This window comes from Amaranthus tricolor, chromosome 12 (assembly GCF_026212465.1).
Source record: "Amaranthus tricolor cultivar Red isolate AtriRed21 chromosome 12, ASM2621246v1, whole genome shotgun sequence".
NCBI classification, from domain to species: domain Eukaryota; kingdom Viridiplantae; phylum Streptophyta; class Magnoliopsida; order Caryophyllales; family Amaranthaceae; genus Amaranthus; species Amaranthus tricolor.
Window position 1 is genome coordinate 2,386,842 of NC_080058.1, and position 20,302 is coordinate 2,407,143.

The 20,302-nt window shown below is 30.3% G+C and overlaps 2 pseudogenes; both read right to left on the reverse strand.

Annotated features, from left to right (window-relative positions):
• Window positions 1-1,081: 1,081 nt before the first annotated feature.
• LOC130797158 (uncharacterized) lies at window positions 1,082-14,780 on the reverse strand (annotated as a pseudogene).
• Window positions 14,781-15,386: 606 nt separating this feature from the next.
• On the reverse strand, window positions 15,387-18,660 carry LOC130796761 (phenylacetaldehyde reductase-like; annotated as a pseudogene).
• Between the last annotated feature and the right edge of the window lie 1,642 nt (window positions 18,661-20,302).

The following is a 20,302-nucleotide window of genomic DNA, read 5'->3' on the forward strand; positions in this document are numbered from 1 at the left end:
CGCAATTTGAGAAAGACTTGCAAAGGAATTGCAAAGCAAAAAAAAAAAAAAAAAAAAACGACAAGCAAAGTAAAAAACTAACAACATGATCAAAGAATTATAAAGCAATCAAAAAGCTAGATTCTAATCTGTTTGAGCCTTGTCGGACGACACGATAAGGCATGTGCATTGGCTTAGATAGTTGCTTGAACAAGCTTGATAAAAGTGGCTCGGGCAAGCTATTCACATGCTTAGACAAATAATATGGTGCTCAGACGAGCGATCGAGCACAATGCATCTGTGTTTTCATGCTTTGCGCCAAATATGCATACAAACTTCGTTCCATTTACTTCTTGAGACAATATGAAAGACCTTAAAGGCCAAATGAAATCAAGAGGAAGAGTCTAAAAACTTCAATATAGTTTGGATGACCATGAGTGAGCAAAACCAAATTTTGAGGAAACACCATTGAAGATGTAGGTGTTTGAGTGAAAACACTTGGTGAGTGTTTGCGAGAGTTTGTATCTAATTGTAATTTACTAAAATTGCATACAAGAATCAAACACTAATGAACTTCTTTTCAATAAAGCATTCAAGAGTAGTGTTGTGGGGTGTTCAATTGTGAGAAATTTCTTTTTCTTCTTTATTCATTAAGCTTCACTTATTTCACAACACACTTTCATTCAACTTCTCCACTTAATTAAATTCGATTGGTAAACTACCTACTATAAATAGACAAATAAAATATATTTTGTTATTTATAAATTGGATTTCACTACTTTTTCATCCGGTGGGTAGATATAGCTAAGTTTCCTTACTAATAAACAATCAAATTCATATAATACCACTTATTATAATTACATTTAACACTTGAATCAAACCATTTCAACAACAAAAATCAAACATTAATGAACTTCTTTTCAATCAAACATTCAAAAGTGTTCTTGTGGGGTGTTCTTGTGAGCAATTTCTTCTTCTTTGGTCAATAAGCTCTAACTTATATCACAACACATTTCCATTCTACTTCTCCACTTGATTAAGCTTTATTTGAGAAAATACTTACTTAATTCTGTGGATAAATTACTTACTACTAACAGACAAATAAAACATTTATTGATGAATTAGATGCCACTACTTCTTGAAATCTATTAATAATGGATAGTTTACCCGGCGGGTAGATGTAGCTAATTAAGCTCCCTTATCGGTACACAATCAAATTCATATAATACCACTTAATATAATTACATTTATCACTTGATTTAAAATTTTTTCAAAAAAAATAAAAAAAACACATGAATCAAACACTAATGAACTTCTTTTCAATCAAGCATTCAACAGTTTCCTTGAGGCTAACTTTCAGGGGAATGTATTTGATGCCTAAACCTTCAGTTTTCTCTTTTGAAACCTTGAATATTGGATCAAAAGGCTTGTCATCAGAAGGCCTACAATTTAATTCATGAATTTTATTATAGTTGATTTAAAGAATACTAATCAAATTAAGATTAATTAATCAAAGAACAATATATATATATAACTTACTTAGAAGGAAGTTTGAGATTAGGGTAAAGCTCTCTTAACAGTTTAACAGCTTCTGAAACATGATTTACACTTTCATTCAGAAGATACCTTCCATTAGCAGATGGAGTTTCAAATGCTAGAATATGTGCTTCAGCTACATCTTTCACATGAACCCACCCGAATGTTTCGTTTCGATAGGTTTCCGATCCTGGATTAAATCAAAAGAGAGTTATATATACTTTTCGGGAACTGACTCGGCTTCATTCTAACGGTGTTCTTTCTGAGTGAATCATCATCATCATACCCAGTGCATCTCGTCCATACAAAACTATGATCAGTGGTCTTGAAGGGCGAATCTTAGATGCTAACATAGGGTGAGCAGATGAACATTTAACTTCTGCATGTGCGTTGAATCGAATTTGCTACTACTTATCAGTGTTATATGGAGTACTATATACAATTCAATATTGATAGAGTTTTTAATTGAATGACCCGGACCATGGCTAGGCAGGCCCGAGCTTTCATTGTCCTACTTATACGCCTCTAAAATTGAAACATAATGTCCTTTGTCTTATTTACCCACCAACTATCAACCAAGGGCGTGTTCGGCATAGCAATTTAAGTAGTTATTAGTGATTTAATGATGCTAAAACGCTATTTTTACATAAATGTCACTATTTTATTGGAGCAGGTTGGTTTAAAATTTCTCTATATTTTTTTCAATAAATTATGCTCCAACAACTATTATAACTGCTAATTTTACTAAACACTTTGAATTTAGACATCTAAATATCTTATAACTACAATTGTACAATTATATTAACCATTGCTGCAATTATTAGATAGCTAACAATTACTCAGAGGCCTCAAAACTATTAAGGCGCCAAAACTAAAATTAACAAAATCAGTGGTTCAAATTTAGTAGTTGTGTACAATAAGCAAAGCCTACTTACCAGTGATCAAGCTAAGAACAGCAATAGAACTAGCATTAAGTGTAGGTTGCAATAAAGGACCTATCACAATTGACGGGTTGATGGACACCATATCTATGCCATTTTCTTTGCTGTATTTCCAGGCAGTTTCTTCAGCTAATGTCTTTGACAGCAAATACCATTTCTGCATATCATACCCAATTTTTCATTTTATTATTTCCCCCTAATTTCTATTACTTGGACGCAATGAAGTGGCTCCTACTCGACAAAAATTGTCAAGGAACCAACTCAATCAAAAGTTTAAACTGATGGTTGAGACCTCAAGTTATATTATATAGTCTAATTAATAAGCCCCCTCATACTAGAGTCCTTTGAGTTAGATTTGTGGATGCAACACATGCCCTTTTTATATCTGACACTAAATATTCCACTTTAAATAAGGGTTGATTGATTGAGATTCAAACTCGTAACCTTTTATCACGCTAGCCTCTGATACCATGTCAAGGAACAAACTGAACTAAAAGCTTAAACTGATGGTTTAGGCTCCAAGGTATGTTATACACTCTTAACAAAAGTTAGACGATCGGATGTACGCTATCTTAATTACCCTTGTTAACGATAACAAAGAGGTTATTTCCGATTATGAAGAATAACAAAATAATAAAATTTAAATTTATGGTAATAAGTATACAAACCATGTGATGTTTCTCACAAACTTGTGGGACAGAGAACCAAGTTTCATCAACCACAGTTTCTGGTGTAAGAGGTGTACCAGTGAGCAGAACAGCACCCATTGAAGATGTAAAAACTACGCGTTTTATGCTTGGAAATTTAGCACAGGATGATAGCACATTCAGTGTTCCTTTTATTGCTGGATCCAATATTTCAGCCTGGAAATTAAACAAAAAGAAGTGCATTGAATAAGATGATTTACTCGTGTTTATTCTTGATGAAGCAAAATATGTATAATTTTTTAGTTCCGGATTATATTGACTTATTACTATAATGAAGTATTGTATAATCAATAATAATGCTTGTTAAATCATGTGCACATTGCACATCTTATTATAGGAAGTTGTAAAACCGTTTACTATCAAGAGTTAATCGGAAATAACAGCTTTGTTTCACCCGTTTCCAGCTCTTATTAAATTTTTTTATAGCCCGTTTCATTTTAGTTATAGTAGAGTCTGTATTCGTCCTAGCCCACTTCCGACGCAACCCTTATAAAATTCTTTTAAAACTGGGCCAGATAAGGGCTCAAAATGAGGCCCGGCCCATTGAACACCCTTAGCGTCAACATACGCAGTCATAAAGGGTGACAGAGATGGTGACAATTTTGCGACAAACTGCTTAGCGATGAAGCGTTTAGCGACGGTCCGAATTCCGTCACAGGACTGTCAACTGTCAAGTCGTATAGCGACTTCCAATTCCAAGGTTTAGGAGACACTTAATGGCATTGGAGTAACAAAAAAAGGGTTTGAGATGATTTACCTGCGGATTTGCGACATCGAATTTAACAGGAGAGGCAGTATGAAAAACACCAAGGCATCCATGAATAGCAGCATCAAAGGAGTCTTGTTCTAAAAGATTAGCTTCAAATAAGTGGAGCCTCTCCTTTGCTCCATCTAGGTTTAGCAAGTGGTCTACTCTCTTTGGATCATCTGTACAATATGCAACATATATACCCTTAAATTAATTTGTCTAGTATGAGACCGTTTCACTATGAGACGGAAACAAACCCATATAGTTAATCTACTTTAATTAATCATTTTAGCTTGTAAATGATCACTTTAAGGTTAAGTGATCATTTTGAGACTATAAAAAGTGACAACTTTAAAATTTTAAGTGATTACTTTGTGGTTATAAGAGATTATTTAAGATAATAAATACATAATGGATCAGCCCAATAGATAGTATCATCATGAAACCGTCTCATTTGAGAACATGTGTTCAACAAATTATTTGAAATGCATGTTTATCAACTCCCCAACCTTACTTTTCAATAAACATTGCATTCTATTATGAACACAATCGATTTCTAAATCAAATTTATAGTTCTTTGGTTCCATATAATAATCACAAATTCTTATGAGACCGTTTTATTGTGTGACACGTATCATATATGGGTTAAAACTTTAACTAATGAAAATTATTAGCATATATATATATATATATATATATATATATATATCCCAAGTGTAGCTCTATAATTCTTGAATATAGTAAACGTGCTATATATGGCAATTTAATTTTATGTAAAGTTGTAGACAATGTTTGCTATGACTGATCCACATAAAATAATCTCTTTATTTCTAAAAGATAAAATTGCGTACAATTCAATCATGTTAAACTCGTAATGAAATTGAATGTACATGCTAGAAGTGGTCATTTAAGTTTTCAATCTATAACTAGCCATATTAGTCTAGTTATAAAAGCTACGTTTTGGACATTGGAGTAATGTTCCAGCTAAAATGTAGCATGTAAAAGAGTTAAAAGAAGTTGGCAATAAATTAAAGTTAAATCATGCTTGTATTCAACAACCAAAAGCAATGAAAGTACGAAGCAAAGTTAACCTTGACAACCATATATTATAATATAAGACCATACTAACATACTAACTCTGCATGTTACATCCTTTTCCACCAATTTATGAACTTTCTCTTATAAGAAATGTGAGCCTCTTATTTAGTCCAGAGTCGTGTTCATTCGAGTATTCAGATGAACTTTTAAATATAATATCTCGGATTCTGTTAATATAATTTCGAATCTTAAGTATGTAAATATATTGACAATTTAATTTTGATTTATTTCAAATAAATATCTAAAAATATCAACTTATAAATAATCATTTTTAACATAAATTAATATATAATACTCATTTTAAAATAATCGTCAATAATATTTAAATTTAGTAAATATATGTGTTTTCTAAATAACCTTCAATAATATATTTCTAGACACTCATTATTGATTATACTCCTATAGAATTCACATTAACAAGTATAGTTTTTCACTTGGTGGAAAAAAAGTAATTTGTTAAGAGTACTTGACGGAAATACGTATATGAGAATTATAGAGAAACTGTTTGGTGAATCATAAATGGTAAAAACCAAAAGAAATTTATAGAAAATATTACAAATTTCATAAATTTTCTAAACGATACCTAATTATGACTTCATGAATTCCTTACTGAGACTCTCTTATTACACGAGAAAATTTTAATTGAAACAGCCCAAACTATTTTAATAAAAAATACTTTCTATGTAAGTGTGAATTTAGATTTTTATTTTTTTAATATTCTTTTATTAATAGGCAGCTCGTATGGGCTCGTCTCACAGTGAGATAGTTTCATCTCATACAACATTTGTTGTTGCGCAGCTAGTCTCTTGAGAGACGTCTCTTAGGTCTAATCCATTAAAATTTAATGACTACTTAAATTTTTCTTAATGCCTACTTATCACATCCTTAATACCTACTCACAATATTTTGAATGTGTATTTACATCAATTTAATATTTACTTACAATATTTCAAAAAATGTATATCGAACCAGCCCAATTAAGAATCTTTTGTCACATACATAATGTAAAGTAGTGGGATATCTAAAAATAAAAAAGATAATATAATGAGTAAAAGTAATAGAGTTATATTTAAAAAAAAATGAGTGAAATTGATTAGGACATATATAAAAAATAGAAAATAAAGATGAACATAACTATAAATCGAAAAACTAGAAGAAGAGACATAAAGAAGAGTATTACTTAGGCTTCGAACAGTGGCATTGACAGTGTAACCTCGATCAAGCAAGAGCTTAACAATCCAAGAAGCAATATAACCAGAAGCACCTGTTACACACACTTTTTTGCCTTCTTCTTTAGAAGATTCCATGAATGTACTTTCCCCCCCTTTAATTGATGCCAATAAGCTAAGTGGTGGTATTTTTATAGGGAAGAACTTACAACTTCATTTACTAAATTAAACTACAATGCTGATGCACCCCTGACCCCACCACTCTAATAACTACAGTTTTTAACTACAACTTTACAAGCATTCAATTCTCACACCATTCAATTGCATGCATTGTGTTTTACAATTGACAACTGTTTGGAAAGTGAACCCTTTTTCTTTTTTTTTACTCTTCTTTTTCCTTCTTCATGCATCATGTAGCTTGGAAATTTATTTCTTATTAGTATTAATTAATTTTAATTATGGATGTAGTTGATAATTAAACTCATAGTTTTTCGTATTAAGTGATTAATTAATTTGACTAATTGATTTATGAGCTGATTTTACTATACATGCTCTTACAAGTAGTTTGTTTAAAAATAATTTATCATAATAATAAGTTGTTTCTACCAGTTAATTTACCAAATAATAGTATTAGTGGATTTAAGGGCTAAACCATATATCGACTTGTACCAAAATAAGTTATTATGTCAAACACCCCAACCCCATCTTTTTTTCTTTATTGTTTTTAGGGAAAAAGCAAAAACTCACCGTAAGTTTTGAATTCTGGTTTATTTTTCATATCTTTACAAGTTTAAGACCTAAATATCAATTGCATAAACTTATAAAGCTAAAGAAATATGAATGAAATACATAAAAGAACGTTCGAGGCCTCTTAATTTTAAGGGCCATATGTCTTGAACCATGCGAGCGTAATTAGTTTCATTGAGAATGAAATATAATAATATTCCCTTAGCATTGTGTATTTCTTAATTTAAAATTTATGAGATAAATTGTGGATTTTATTTGGTATTATAAGAATTGAATTGGAAACAAATTTTTTAATTTATGTAAAATTGTAGATTATATATTGATTTTATCAAACTTTGCATTAATGGAAGTTTAGTTGAAAGTCGTGTAATGATATTGCGATTTTGTGAAACGGTGCTCAAGACAAATAAGTAATGAAAAATAACCTAAAATAATCCAACATATTTGTGATTATTCTATAATAGTCCCACCTATTAATTAATTATGAATAATTTCAACTTTGAGAGGTATTTTCCTAGAGTAAATCTGGTGATCGGATGACTTGCTATAGCAAGTTTTATTTTTTTTAAAAAAAAGATAAATTAAAATAAATGTCAAAAAAATGTTCAAAAAACTTTATGATTTTTTTTATTATTTAGAATTTTTTATGTAAACATTTAAAATTTTTAATTCTCTAATTTTAAAATAATTTTTAGTTTACTTTTTTGGTGAATTACCTATTATAACAAGTCATGGGGTTACCCAAGTTTACTTTATGCAAATACCCCTTAAAATTGAGATTATTCATAGTTAATCAATAGATGAGATTATTGTAAGAAAATCACGAATAGATTGAATTATTCTAGATAATTTTTCCATAAATAAATAAAGAGAAAAAGACGTAAAGGACCATATTTTTCCATAAAAATATGAAAATTTTGTCTTCACTTACATTTAAAAAAATTAAATCTTAATTAATGAACTAAATTAAATTAATAAAAAGCTAATATAAATTAATATTTAAGGTCTTTTATCTTTGAGAGTTTTTAATGGGACACTTTGATAAGAAATTAAAAATATTGTAGGAAAAAAAAACCTATTCAACAATTGAATTATATAAACGAAAGTTTATTTAACTAAGTTTATAAATTGAAAGGGGTTATTTTGTTAAGTATTTTAATGGTTTATTATCATTAATTAGACATTTTAACCAATTCTTAAAAAAGGAAATTTCCTACCTAATTCTAGAGGACCACTTAGGTTGTTAGCTTTCATTTAGTAAAAATAAATCACCAAATATAAAAATACGAAAATTATAATTCACGTGCCTCCCCATACTTAACACCTCCCTTCTTCTCTAGCTACCAATCCACGTGTCTCCTTGTACTTTTTTTTTTTCTCTTGTAACAACTTGAGCATCCGTTAATTATGAAGCTACCATACTTTTTAAGGTGTTAAGGCTTCACAATAAACAATTTAAGTTGTTATTGTTATGCTTTTAACTATCAATTTAAATTTTTAATTAAATTAATGGTTGAAGTCTTCCTATATATTGCATATATTTATATTTTATTAAAAAGGTTAAATATAAATTGTAGATAATTAATAGACATATCAAATGGTTAATTCAGTCAATTATCATTTAGGTCTTGATTCATTGGTGCTAGATTATTCATGAGTGGCTTTAATTCACCAAATATTAAGACTTAATTAGGTTAAGTAAAACAAATATAATAAAAGTAATTGTAGTAGATACTCAAAGTGAAAAAATATCAATTTAATCGATAAATGAATTACTATAAGTTTCTATGAAACAAAATCTTGCCCAGATAGTCTACATGGAAAATTATGTTTTGAAAATTTATAAAGTTTTGGAAAAACTATTTCACAATTTCTCAAATAAAATAATTTCATGATGAGATTAATTTTTTTAGGCTGACTCAGTGTACCTTTATTGCATTAAAGTGGTCACTTATAACATTAATTACTTACAATTTTAAAATGACTATTATAACCTTATGTGATCATTTACAGTTTTAAAGTGATCACTTTAAGATTGAAAGTAATCATCTTTAAGTGATCACTTATAATCCTTAAGCTAAGTGACCAATTATAATTTTAATGTGATAACTTATAATAACTTTAAAATGATCATTTACAATCTTAAAATGACCAATTAGAAAATAAACTAATTATATGGACTTGTCCCCTAATAAGCACTTGCTGAAACTATATTTAGACGTGTTATGGCCTAGATTAGCAAAAATAAAAAAACCCTAAAACCTTGATCATTTTCCAAAAAGCCTAATAAAGACAAGTCAAGTCTTCCATGACAGTAAATGATCATTGTTTGGATTTTTTTATTAGACTTAAACCTCATAGGGTATTTTTAATATCGTCCAAGCAAGTTTTTGTTCAAAACTCAAACTTCAAACAATTCATTGCTCAAACACATTTTTTTCTATTAACTTTAGTGTCAGTATACTTTCTCAAATAAATGATAATTTTAAATTTTTTATAAAAAATATTTTAAGAAAATTATTTAATTTTTCCATTTAATTGAATGATTCCTTATCAAAAGTAAGTGACAGGGAATATATATAGTTCAACTACAATTTCCTACATTTAGTATTTTTGTGATCACCATATTAATTTTCCCGAAAATTAAATCAATTTTTTGAAACAATTATGGTGATATAGACAATGAGTTTGACAATTTTGTGTAAAGTGTGGATTTCCTTGTAGTATTGTCGTGTAACTTCGACATGCATAATTTTTCTCGTGGTATTTTGTGACACTAAGTCCAAGTTATTAGGGTGTTGATTGTACATAATCAATTTTTTGTAAAGTATTCTTTTATTGCTGGTAAATCATAGACTCACCAAATTAATTAAATATTATAATACCGCACCTTTAGTTTTGAAATTTTTGATCCCCCATTACAACCTCAATGTTTGAGGGCCTAATTATAGAAGAGCCTTATTCCATGAAATGAAGAAATGCAAAAACTGCTTCACGAATAGTGAAGCCGATACTACATAAGTCACGTTGGATGCGTTATAATCTACGCTTTTTCTGTTTTTTTTAGTTTGCTCCATTTACACCATATGAGTCAAAAGATGCTGACTTGAGTAATAATTGAATTATTGTGGTAGTAAGTTTGAATTGTAATTTGGATCATGGAAAAATTGTTAATACAATAATGTGCAAAATAATTAATAATGGTGAAAATTTCACTTTTTAGTAAATTATTAAAATATTACAACAGATCACCTATTAATACAAAATATTGTTCCGAGTAAGACAGAGTTTTTGTTTTTTTTTTCATTTTCCATTTTGCTTTTGGTAAGTTTTTGAAATCTTTTATTTCTTTAGCTTAGATTAAGTAATGAGTTGATTTTTTAAAAAAAAGGCAAAGAGAATAAAACAGAATAAAAATTGTCAAAATCTCATGTAATATAATATTATACATGGACACAATTACAATATAACTAGAATTAAAAAACTAAATATATTTTCTTTCAAATCACCTGTCATAATAATTTTCATATAATTTATTATTTTCAACAAAAAAATTAAACATTGATGCACATAATAAGATAACGATGTATAAACAAAACCCACTAGAGACCATTCCTTTATTGCAACAAATCATTTCCTTCACCCTTTGATAAGAAAATAATTGATAAAGCATATCAAAAAGTAACCATACCCTTCTCCTTTAAGCACTCAACAGTCTCTTTAAGAGCAACTTTTAAGGGAATGTATTCATCAATCCCTAATGTTTTGGCTTTCTCCTGAGAAATCTTGTAAGCTGCCTCAGGTGGCCCATCATCGTCACACCTACACCAAAACAATGAATGTATGATTTCTTATCACACTAACAAAATATTTAAAAATATCGACAATAATATTGTACTACTCCAATACTATTAAATGACTTTCACTGAAGGTGGAGTTTTAAAAGTTGGATATAAACTTTTTTACCCTTGTTAACAATATAACTAAGAATAATTTGGGAATTACGAACTTTTGCGAATTACAACCTTAATGTTTATTTCTTGCGAATTACAGCCATCAAAATATCAAAGTTTAAAAGTTCAGGCCAAAACATAGAATTCCGACCATTTTGGTGGTTGAAATTTTAGGTTAAGTGGTCGGAGTTATATTTTTTGGCATGAACCTGTAATGTTGATACTTTGATGGCTGTAATTCAAAAAAAATAAGCATTAAGACTGTAATTTGCAAAAGTGCTAAACTATAAGCTTGTAGTTCGCAAATTATTTTATAACTAACAAATATTATTTTCGATTAACCCTTGGTAGCAAACGTCATATGCAACTTTATATAAATAAGAAGTACATATGATTTAATAAATTATTTTACTTTAGTCTATTATAATTCAAACTAAATAACTATAAATCTTTGACTACATCGAAGTAATAGACATAACAGTTAAAAAGAATGATGGAGCCAAATATATACTTCTTACTTGTTAGGAAGTTTGAGACTTGGGTAAAGTTGATGCAAAATCTTGACAAGTTCTGAAATGTGTGCTACGGTCTCGCACAATATGTACCTCCCATTAGCAGAAGGAATCTCGAAAGCACGAATATGTGCTTCAGCAACATCTCTAACATGAATCCACCCCAAAGTAAAATTTGAATACGTTTCAGACCCTAAAATTAACCAAAAATATTTTAGCAGTTTATCATATTGGAATCTTTATATTCAATCGATTTTTCTAACCTATGCACGATGCTTAGGTTTAGACAATAAATTTGATAATTATTTTTAATTTGATAAAATATATTGTATAAAATAGGTAAATGTAATAATAGTTTATAGAATATTCTTAATAAAGTTTCAAATAATTACCAATTTTATTGTCTAAACCTCTACACTAGATTTATAGGTAAGAAAAACCGATATTAAATAGCTAGTTATGATATTAAACATACCATTAATCAAGTTAAAAACAAAGAAAATAGTTGTCAGATTTGTTGTTGGCTGCAACATTGGACCAATAACAGCAGGTAGGCATAGTGAAATCATGTCAATGCCATTTTCTTTAGCAAACTTCCAAGCAGCAATCTCAGCTAAGGTCTTTGAAAGCAGGTAACACTCCTGTAAAGCAATTTGGTAATCAATATTCATATGGACAACAACCATACCATCTTACCTAGTACATTCCGCTTATAAAGCCAAGATCCAAGGTCCTAAGAAAGGACATGAGGAATGTAGTAGATGACATACAAACCGCTTACAAACCATATCCGTACCCTCATATGGAAAACAACATATATATTTATGGGAAGTTTCAAGTGATGATTTTGAATTTTTGGCTTTTCCACAAATGTTTTTTTAAATTCATGCGGTAATCTTGAGCTTCCAACTTTTTCACGTGGTAAACAAAAATATTACGATTTGGTTAAATTAATAATTTATTTCGACTAAATTTCGAAATATGTGATCAATAAATAAAAAAAATCCTTTTTGTTCACCACATGAAAAAATTGAAAGGTCAAGGTCACCATAAGGATTAAAAAAAATTTGTGTACCACGTGAAAAAGCCGAAAATTCAGAATTACCATATAGAATTTCCCTATATGTATTTATACATACACCTATTTTTCCTTTGCAACCATCAGGGGTAGAAAACCAAGTTTCATCAACTACTGTTTCATTGGTAAGAGGTTCTCCATTGTGCACAACTGCAGCTGTAGAAGATGTGAAGATCACACGTTTTACAGACGAAGCTCTTACACACGAGGCGAGTACGTTTAGAGTTCCGTTTACAGCAGGATCAATTACTTCTGCCTGTAATGAACAAAATACAGAGGTAAAACAGATTGCTTGCTAAGTTTCAAGAGTTGCCACAAATTCAAATCAGAAATCACAATAGAATATATAATATATAATATATGTTGGGGCTCTGATCAAGTTTGTTAACAAACTTGTTTAGACTTACTATAGACCTACTAGTAAACTGGCCTTGAGTCATATATAAACCTTTATCTTCAAAGTAATTGTGAAGGAACCAACTCAACTAAAAGTTTAAGCTGATGGTTAAAGCCTAAGGATATGTTATATACTCTAACACGCCCCCTTACACGAGAGCCCTTTGGCCTAGAAGCGTGGATGCAACATCCTTATACCTAATGCTAAATATTCTACTATTAATGATGAGGGGTTAAGATTTGAATCCGTAACCTCTTGTCAAGTGGGCTTCTGATACCATGTCAAGGTTTTACCAACTCAATTAAAAACTTAAGTTGATGGTTAAGGTCTCGGGATATGTTATATACTCTAACAGTAATTTAATTAGTCTGATCATCATCCACAGTTTACAATATCAAAATTTCATACATATTTTAATAAAGTTTATCAAGATATTGATTATTAAATTATGTGTTCTTTTATTTATGTGAAGTTGCGCATAACATTTGCTAATAATAGTCAATCTGCAATCAGAAGCAACTTCTTTGTCTGTCTTATCACTAACAAGGGTAAGATTGTACACATCCGACCTTCAAATCTCACAATAGGCAGAAGCTACTTAATGACAGTTGTTAATGAAATGTTATTGTTGTTGTAAAATATCAATCATAAATCATAAATGATTCATGAACCACTGATAAATTTGAACAATTGTGAAAACTTTTTCCCAACCGGTGTAATTTAAGATTTTAACTCACTAACTAATTTGCTTTCTAAATTCGCAATTCGCTTAAATTTATCGAAAAAATAGCTCAAAATCAATTAAAATATGCTAATTTTCAATTTCACTTTGCAAGAAAATTAGAGAAACAAATGACAATGTTCTGAACATTCGTGTATAATACAAAAGTCAATAAACAAGCAATAGAGAAAATTGTTGGACTAAAGTTGAAGCATAACCTGAGGGTTGTCAGAAATGAAAATCAATGGAGATGCAGTATGGAAAACACCTTCACATCCATAAATAGCAGAATCAAAAGAACCTTCTTTTGACAGATTGGCTTCAAACAAGTGAAGTCTTTCCTTTGCTCCTTCTAATGCAAGTAAGTGTTCTGTTTTTGCAGGATCATCTACATCCCCAACAATCACAGACAGTTCAATAACTAAATGACACATTATTTGCAACTTCACATGAATAATAAAAAGAGCATATAATTTAAGTTGTTATTGACAAGAAACCAACTCAACCAAAAAGTAAAGCTGATTTTGAGGCACCGGGATAAATTATATACTCTAACACGCCCCTCTGAACATGAGAGTCCTTTGGGTTAAAAATATAAATGCAGCACAGGGCCTAATGCTAAATATTCCACTTTAAATGAGGGGTAGTTTAGATTTGAACCCATGACCTTTTGTCACGCTAGCGTTGTTACCATGTCAAGAATCAACTCAACTAAAAACTTAAATTGATGATTAAGGCTTCAAAATATGTTATATACTCTAACACGGAGCAATTTATCACAAAAACATAAACTGTTACAAATAATAATGTTAAGTCTTAATCTTAAAAAATTATGGTGCAAAAAACATACTTAAGTTGCGAACTGTAGCATGGACGATGTATCCACGGTGAAGCAAGAGTTTGACAAGCCAAGAAGCAATGAAACCGGAAGCTCCAGTCACACATACTCTCTTATTATTCCCTTCGCTTATAATTTGCTCCATTAATTTTTATTTTTTATTTTTCTGAAAGATAAAGCAATGTTATGATTTTAATTAAAATGTGTAAACTGTCACTATAATAAGTGATAGATTATTAGAAGATAAAATGTACACAGTGATATTGAATGGTACACAAAGAAAATGAAGATAAGGTTGTTGATTTAGGGGAAAAAACGTAGAGCACACTAACTCCACCATTCTCACTCCGTCTGTTTGAGTTTGTGGTACGTAACTAAACTATTTGAGAACTTTTTGTGTTAAATTTTACTTTTTCTGTTCTTAAAATTATTCTTATAAGAAATGTTCACTGAAATTAGGAAAATTTGCAAAGAAACACCTTATAAAATCAGTTTTTTTTAAAAAAATACCTTTTAAAATTTTTTTTTTTGTAAAAAAAACACCTTTTAAGAGACTTTTTATTAAAAAAAAACACCTTAAATCAGTTTTCGGTGACTTTTGTCAACTTTCAGGCGTTGACTATGCCATTTGAGCTCAAAAGTCAACGCCTGATAGTTGACAAATGGCATAGTCAACGCCTGAAAGTTGACAAAAGTCACCGAAAACTGATTTAAGATGTTTTTTTAATAAAAAGTGTCTTAAAAGGTGTTTTTTTACGAAAAAAAAAAATTTTAAAAGGTGTTTTTTTTACAAAAAACTGGTTTTATAAGGTGTTTCTTTGCAAATTATTCCTGGAATTAAGATAATAGAAATATAAATTTTTAGATAGTAAATATATTTTTTTATTGAATAATGAATTAAATGGATAAAAAAGAAATCATAAAAATTTTAAACATTATTAAAATAAAGTTAGTGGAAAAAAATAAGAATGTCAGAATTATTTAAAAAAATATTTAAATAAAATTAGTGAGAAATATATGAGGACTATAAACATTAAAAAAAAGTTAATGGAAAATATGAGGAGACCATAAATATTAATAAAATATCAAAACGAGAATGAACAAGGTTGATTATGTCTAAAATTTGTTATATAAATAGAAAGATTTGTTAGGAAAATAACAAATAAAACGGTTTAAAATCACCATTAAAAACAACTTTAAGGAATAATGAGAACAAGGTTGCATCGCATCGTAACGGCCAAAGGCGACTCAAATGCTAAGATATGTGCAATTGCCACATCCTTAACATGGACATAACAGAAAACTCCATTTCGATAAGTTTTTACCCCTGTATAATTTAACGAAATTTTCAAGTCGATAACATTTTTCCGAGTTTTAGGGATTATTAACAGCCACAAAATCTGAAAAGATACTCACCATTAATTAGATTTAGAATTGTAGCTACAGATGAATTAAGCTGAGGTTGCAACACAGGACCTATTACTACGCCTGGATTTATCGAGATCATGTCGATACAATGCTCTTTGACAAATTTCCAAGCAGTATCTTCAGCCAAGGTCTTGAAAATTTTATACCACATCTGCACCAGCCAAGGAGAGCACATAACTAAATGGAAACATATAGCAAACGGCCAATCAACTGAACAAATAAGAGCAAGTTCATATTCATTGACGAATTATTTGCGAATCAAAAACTTAGAGTTTGGGCTTTTTACGAATTAAAACCACCAAAGTATCAATGTCTATAACGTTCAGACCAAATCACTGGATTTCGACTATTATAGAGGTTGGTATTCTGTGATTTGGACTGAAAGCTGTAGACATTGATAATTTGGTGCTGTAATCCGCAAAAAAGAATTGACACTGTTATTCGCAAAAGATCTAAACTTTAAGGCCGTAATTCGCAAATTATTCTTCATTAAAAATGCATTCTTTTGTAAACTCAAGCACTTTCTTAAGTTTACTCTCAAAGGCATATTTGATGTAATAGAGGAACAAAATGGAATACCACATCTGAACCAGCCAAGGAGAGCACATAACTCAATGGAAACAAAGACCAAAAAGCCGATCAACTGAACAAATAAGAGCAAGTTCATATTGATTAAACAGGACATCCTTTGTAAACTAAAGCACTATCTCAAGTATACACTCTGAGGATTTGATGAAAAAGAGGACAAAAATATTAAACATCCAAGTAATTCTGAACAAACTTGTCCAAATTGCTTGGCATGATGGAGTATATAACATATTCTGAGGCTTTAAATATCAGCTTAAACTTTTAGTGAGGAACCACCTCAACTAAAAGTTTAAGCTCATTGTTAAAGCCCCAGAATATGTTATATACTTTATCACGGCATAATAAGAAATATATTATCAGGATATGTGTATCCACAAATTCGATTACATTCCAAGAAACAAGCACATATAGATTGTTTGTAGAGATGATGAACAGCATGAGAAAATGTTTCAACTCGAGTGTCCCTCTTGCCTTCAGTCATCTAAGCAAGATAAGTGGTATTATATATTGAAATTGATGTGTAACAGCCTAACAGGGAAACCACAACAAAAACACAAACATTATCTTGATGATCGACTTCGTGTTTCACAGAAGACAGACATACCATTACTGATTCCTTGCAGAACTCCGGATCAGAGAACCAACTTTCATCGACCACAACCTCAGGAGTTCGAAGCTTTCCAGTGAAAAGGACCGCGGACATTGAAGAAGTCAAAATCACTCTTCTGACAGTAGGAAACTTTTTACAGGAGGTAAGAACATTGAGTGTCCCTTGATTGCAGGGTCAAGAATATCAACCTGTAATGTTTAGAAAACCATATGGATGAATAGCTTGAATAATTCGAGTTGATACAATTATGAATTAATACTTCACGTCCTATTACAGAAAAATCAAAAAGTACAAAAATTGTGAAACAATCAACTTCCCAAAGAACATAAAATTGGTTATACAACAACTAATCCCAAAAGATTGGTATCAACTACATGAACCATTCGGTGGTCGACCATGTAAAGTCTTAGAGTTGATTTATCATACTCCAAACTTCCAATATACGAATACATTGCATTACTATTCTGGTTTATCCTCATTGATTAATAAATCCATAAAGATCCAATCCTTTTTCTAATTGGTGACAATCAATGCCATGTACATAAAATGAAGATCCAAATATAAGCTTTTGTTCCTTTACATGGAAAGCCAATTTGACAAGAGGTCACGGGTTTGAACCTCAACAACCACTCATAGTGGAATATTTAGCGCCATGTATGAAAAAGGCATGTGCTGCATCTATAAATTTAAACCAGAGGGCTCTTATGTGAGGGGACGTGTTAGAATATGTAATATATCATGAGGCCTCAGCCATCACTTAAAGTTTTTGACTGAGTCGGTTCCTTGACAATTGGGGTATCAAAACCCAAACTTTCACAAGTCCCCCTCTAGTTTACAGTAATTTTCATGTTTGTTTCTGGTTTGTAATTCATTTTTCTCAATTTAAACATCCATAAATGTTAAAAATCCAAAAAAAATATAGTGGATAATGCAATAGATACTAAAAACCTAACTGCAAGCCAACATTAAGAGTTTTAAAACTAATACAATTACAACTACTAAAAAAGAAACAGAAGATTGACCTGGGGATCAGTTACATTGAGAAGTACAGGAGATACAGTATGAAAAACACCATCACAACCAGAAATAGCAGAATCAAAAGAACCCTCTTCCATTAAATCTGCTTTAAAAAGGTTAAGTCTTTCGTGTGCTCCCTCAAATTCCAACAAATGTTCAACCTTTGTTGAATCATCTGTATCACAAATTCAATAGGAAATTGATCAAACAGTTAAAAAGGGACAAAATTGAAGAATTTAAGAGATACCCAGATGAAATTTTGAAGTGAAAAAGGAGGGAAGATTAAGGAAAGAAGAATACTTACGTGGATTACGAACAGTGGCATTGACAGTGTAACCATGGCTAAGCAAAAGCTTAACAAGCCATGAAGCAATGTAGCCTGATGCTCCTGTTACACACACCTTCTTACCTTGTCCACTCATATTCTCTGAAGTCACAGCAATGAACCGGTTTGCGCTCTTTAAGATCCTTGTACGTTAAGATGGAACGAGTCAAGTCATACTTGGTTTCGATAAATTGTCAATTTCAAACGTTTATCAATGCTAAAAAGTGTATAAAAATGAAGAGCATTTATGAGAATATTATGTGATCGATGTGCCTTTAAAGTTAATACATAAAATTTTATCGAACTATTATTAGATAGGCGCTACTATATGGATCAAATGTTGGTATTTTAGAATACATCATAGTAGAAAGATCAAAAGTGGAAAAATGTGAATGCTTCGAAGGATGAGTGGACATACTTTTAGGGATAGAATTCGAACGAGAATATGCACAAGTTATAGAAGTTACAAATATTGAGGATAAAAGATGAAAGAGAATCGTTTAAGATTGTTTGGGCATGTGCAAAGACGGGGTATTAGCGAACCATGATGAAGATAGAAAGTTAGATCTTGAGAGACTTAAAAAGAGGACGAAAAAACTGAAAAAGTTAGAGGACATGAGTGAAAAATGATATAAATAACCTAGACTTATAAATTGAAATGGTAGAGAAATCGAAATGAATAGAGATGAAGAATTCATGTGAAAGAGCATTGAAATTGATATACAGATGTATGAGCTTTGTGAGAAGTTAATGAACGTAACGATTGAAGAGAAGAATCACTACAAAAAAAGTTACATCCTCCCACGTTTAAAAATGTTATTTTCCACGCCTATATGTAAGGCTAAAGTAATTCTCCACGCTTATGTGTTATTAATACATCTTGTCTGACTCAAAGTCCAAGTTCAAGTCCAAGTCCTAGTCCATGTGATTTCAGCTCCAAAAGCTCTTCATTAGCTAGTGGCTACCAATTTTAGTTTGTGATTTGTGAAGATAAATGATGAGGAAAATTTTGCTTGTATTGCAAACACTTTTGTTTCATGTTTTGCTCGACTTTGATGTAAAATTGTATTAGTATTATGTTTGGTGGAACTAATTAGTAGACATTTGCTTAAGCATTAATGTATTGTGTTTGGTGGAACAAATTAATAGACATTTGCATAAGTATTAATGTATTATGTTTGACGCAACTAATTACTTTGAAGAATGAACTATGAACAAGTATGAAATTATTGATGATTTAATACGTGTTGAATCTTAAATTTTGATTAAATGAGAATATTTCACCTGATTTAATTTCTGGCTTTTTGTGAAAATCAAATTGAATGGGTTCAATACAGTTCGACCCAACCCACTACAGGCAGGTTAGGATTAGAATATTTGACCCGTTTAGTTAAACAGGTCAAACTGCAATCAAGGGGCATTCGAGCCATTTATATACAATTCGAATCTGAACTTGACCCCATCTGATCTGTTTCACACTCTGAATCATGCTGATCAATATTAGTTTTAATTTATAATTGAGGTTTCACTTCAAGATATATTATATATTCTATTAATCAATCAAAAATTTAAACTAATAACTAATGTCTTAAAATATAATTTATATTTATTTTATTAATTAAATAAAAGCTTAAAATGATAATTGAGATTGAAGTGTATTATTTGACCGTTGTTTTGACCCATTAAAAGATGTATTTCCAGGTTTAATATTGCTGTATGTACTAGACGACAACTCGTACTTTGTGGACGTGGAATGTGGATACAATTGATTGATTACATTATCCTTATTAACTTTAACTTGATAAATAAAATAGAGACTTCGGTGTAATGATTTGGATAGAAAATGATATTAGCAGTACTTTGTGGATGTGCAATGTAGATACAATTTTGATTAACTAATAAAAAATACA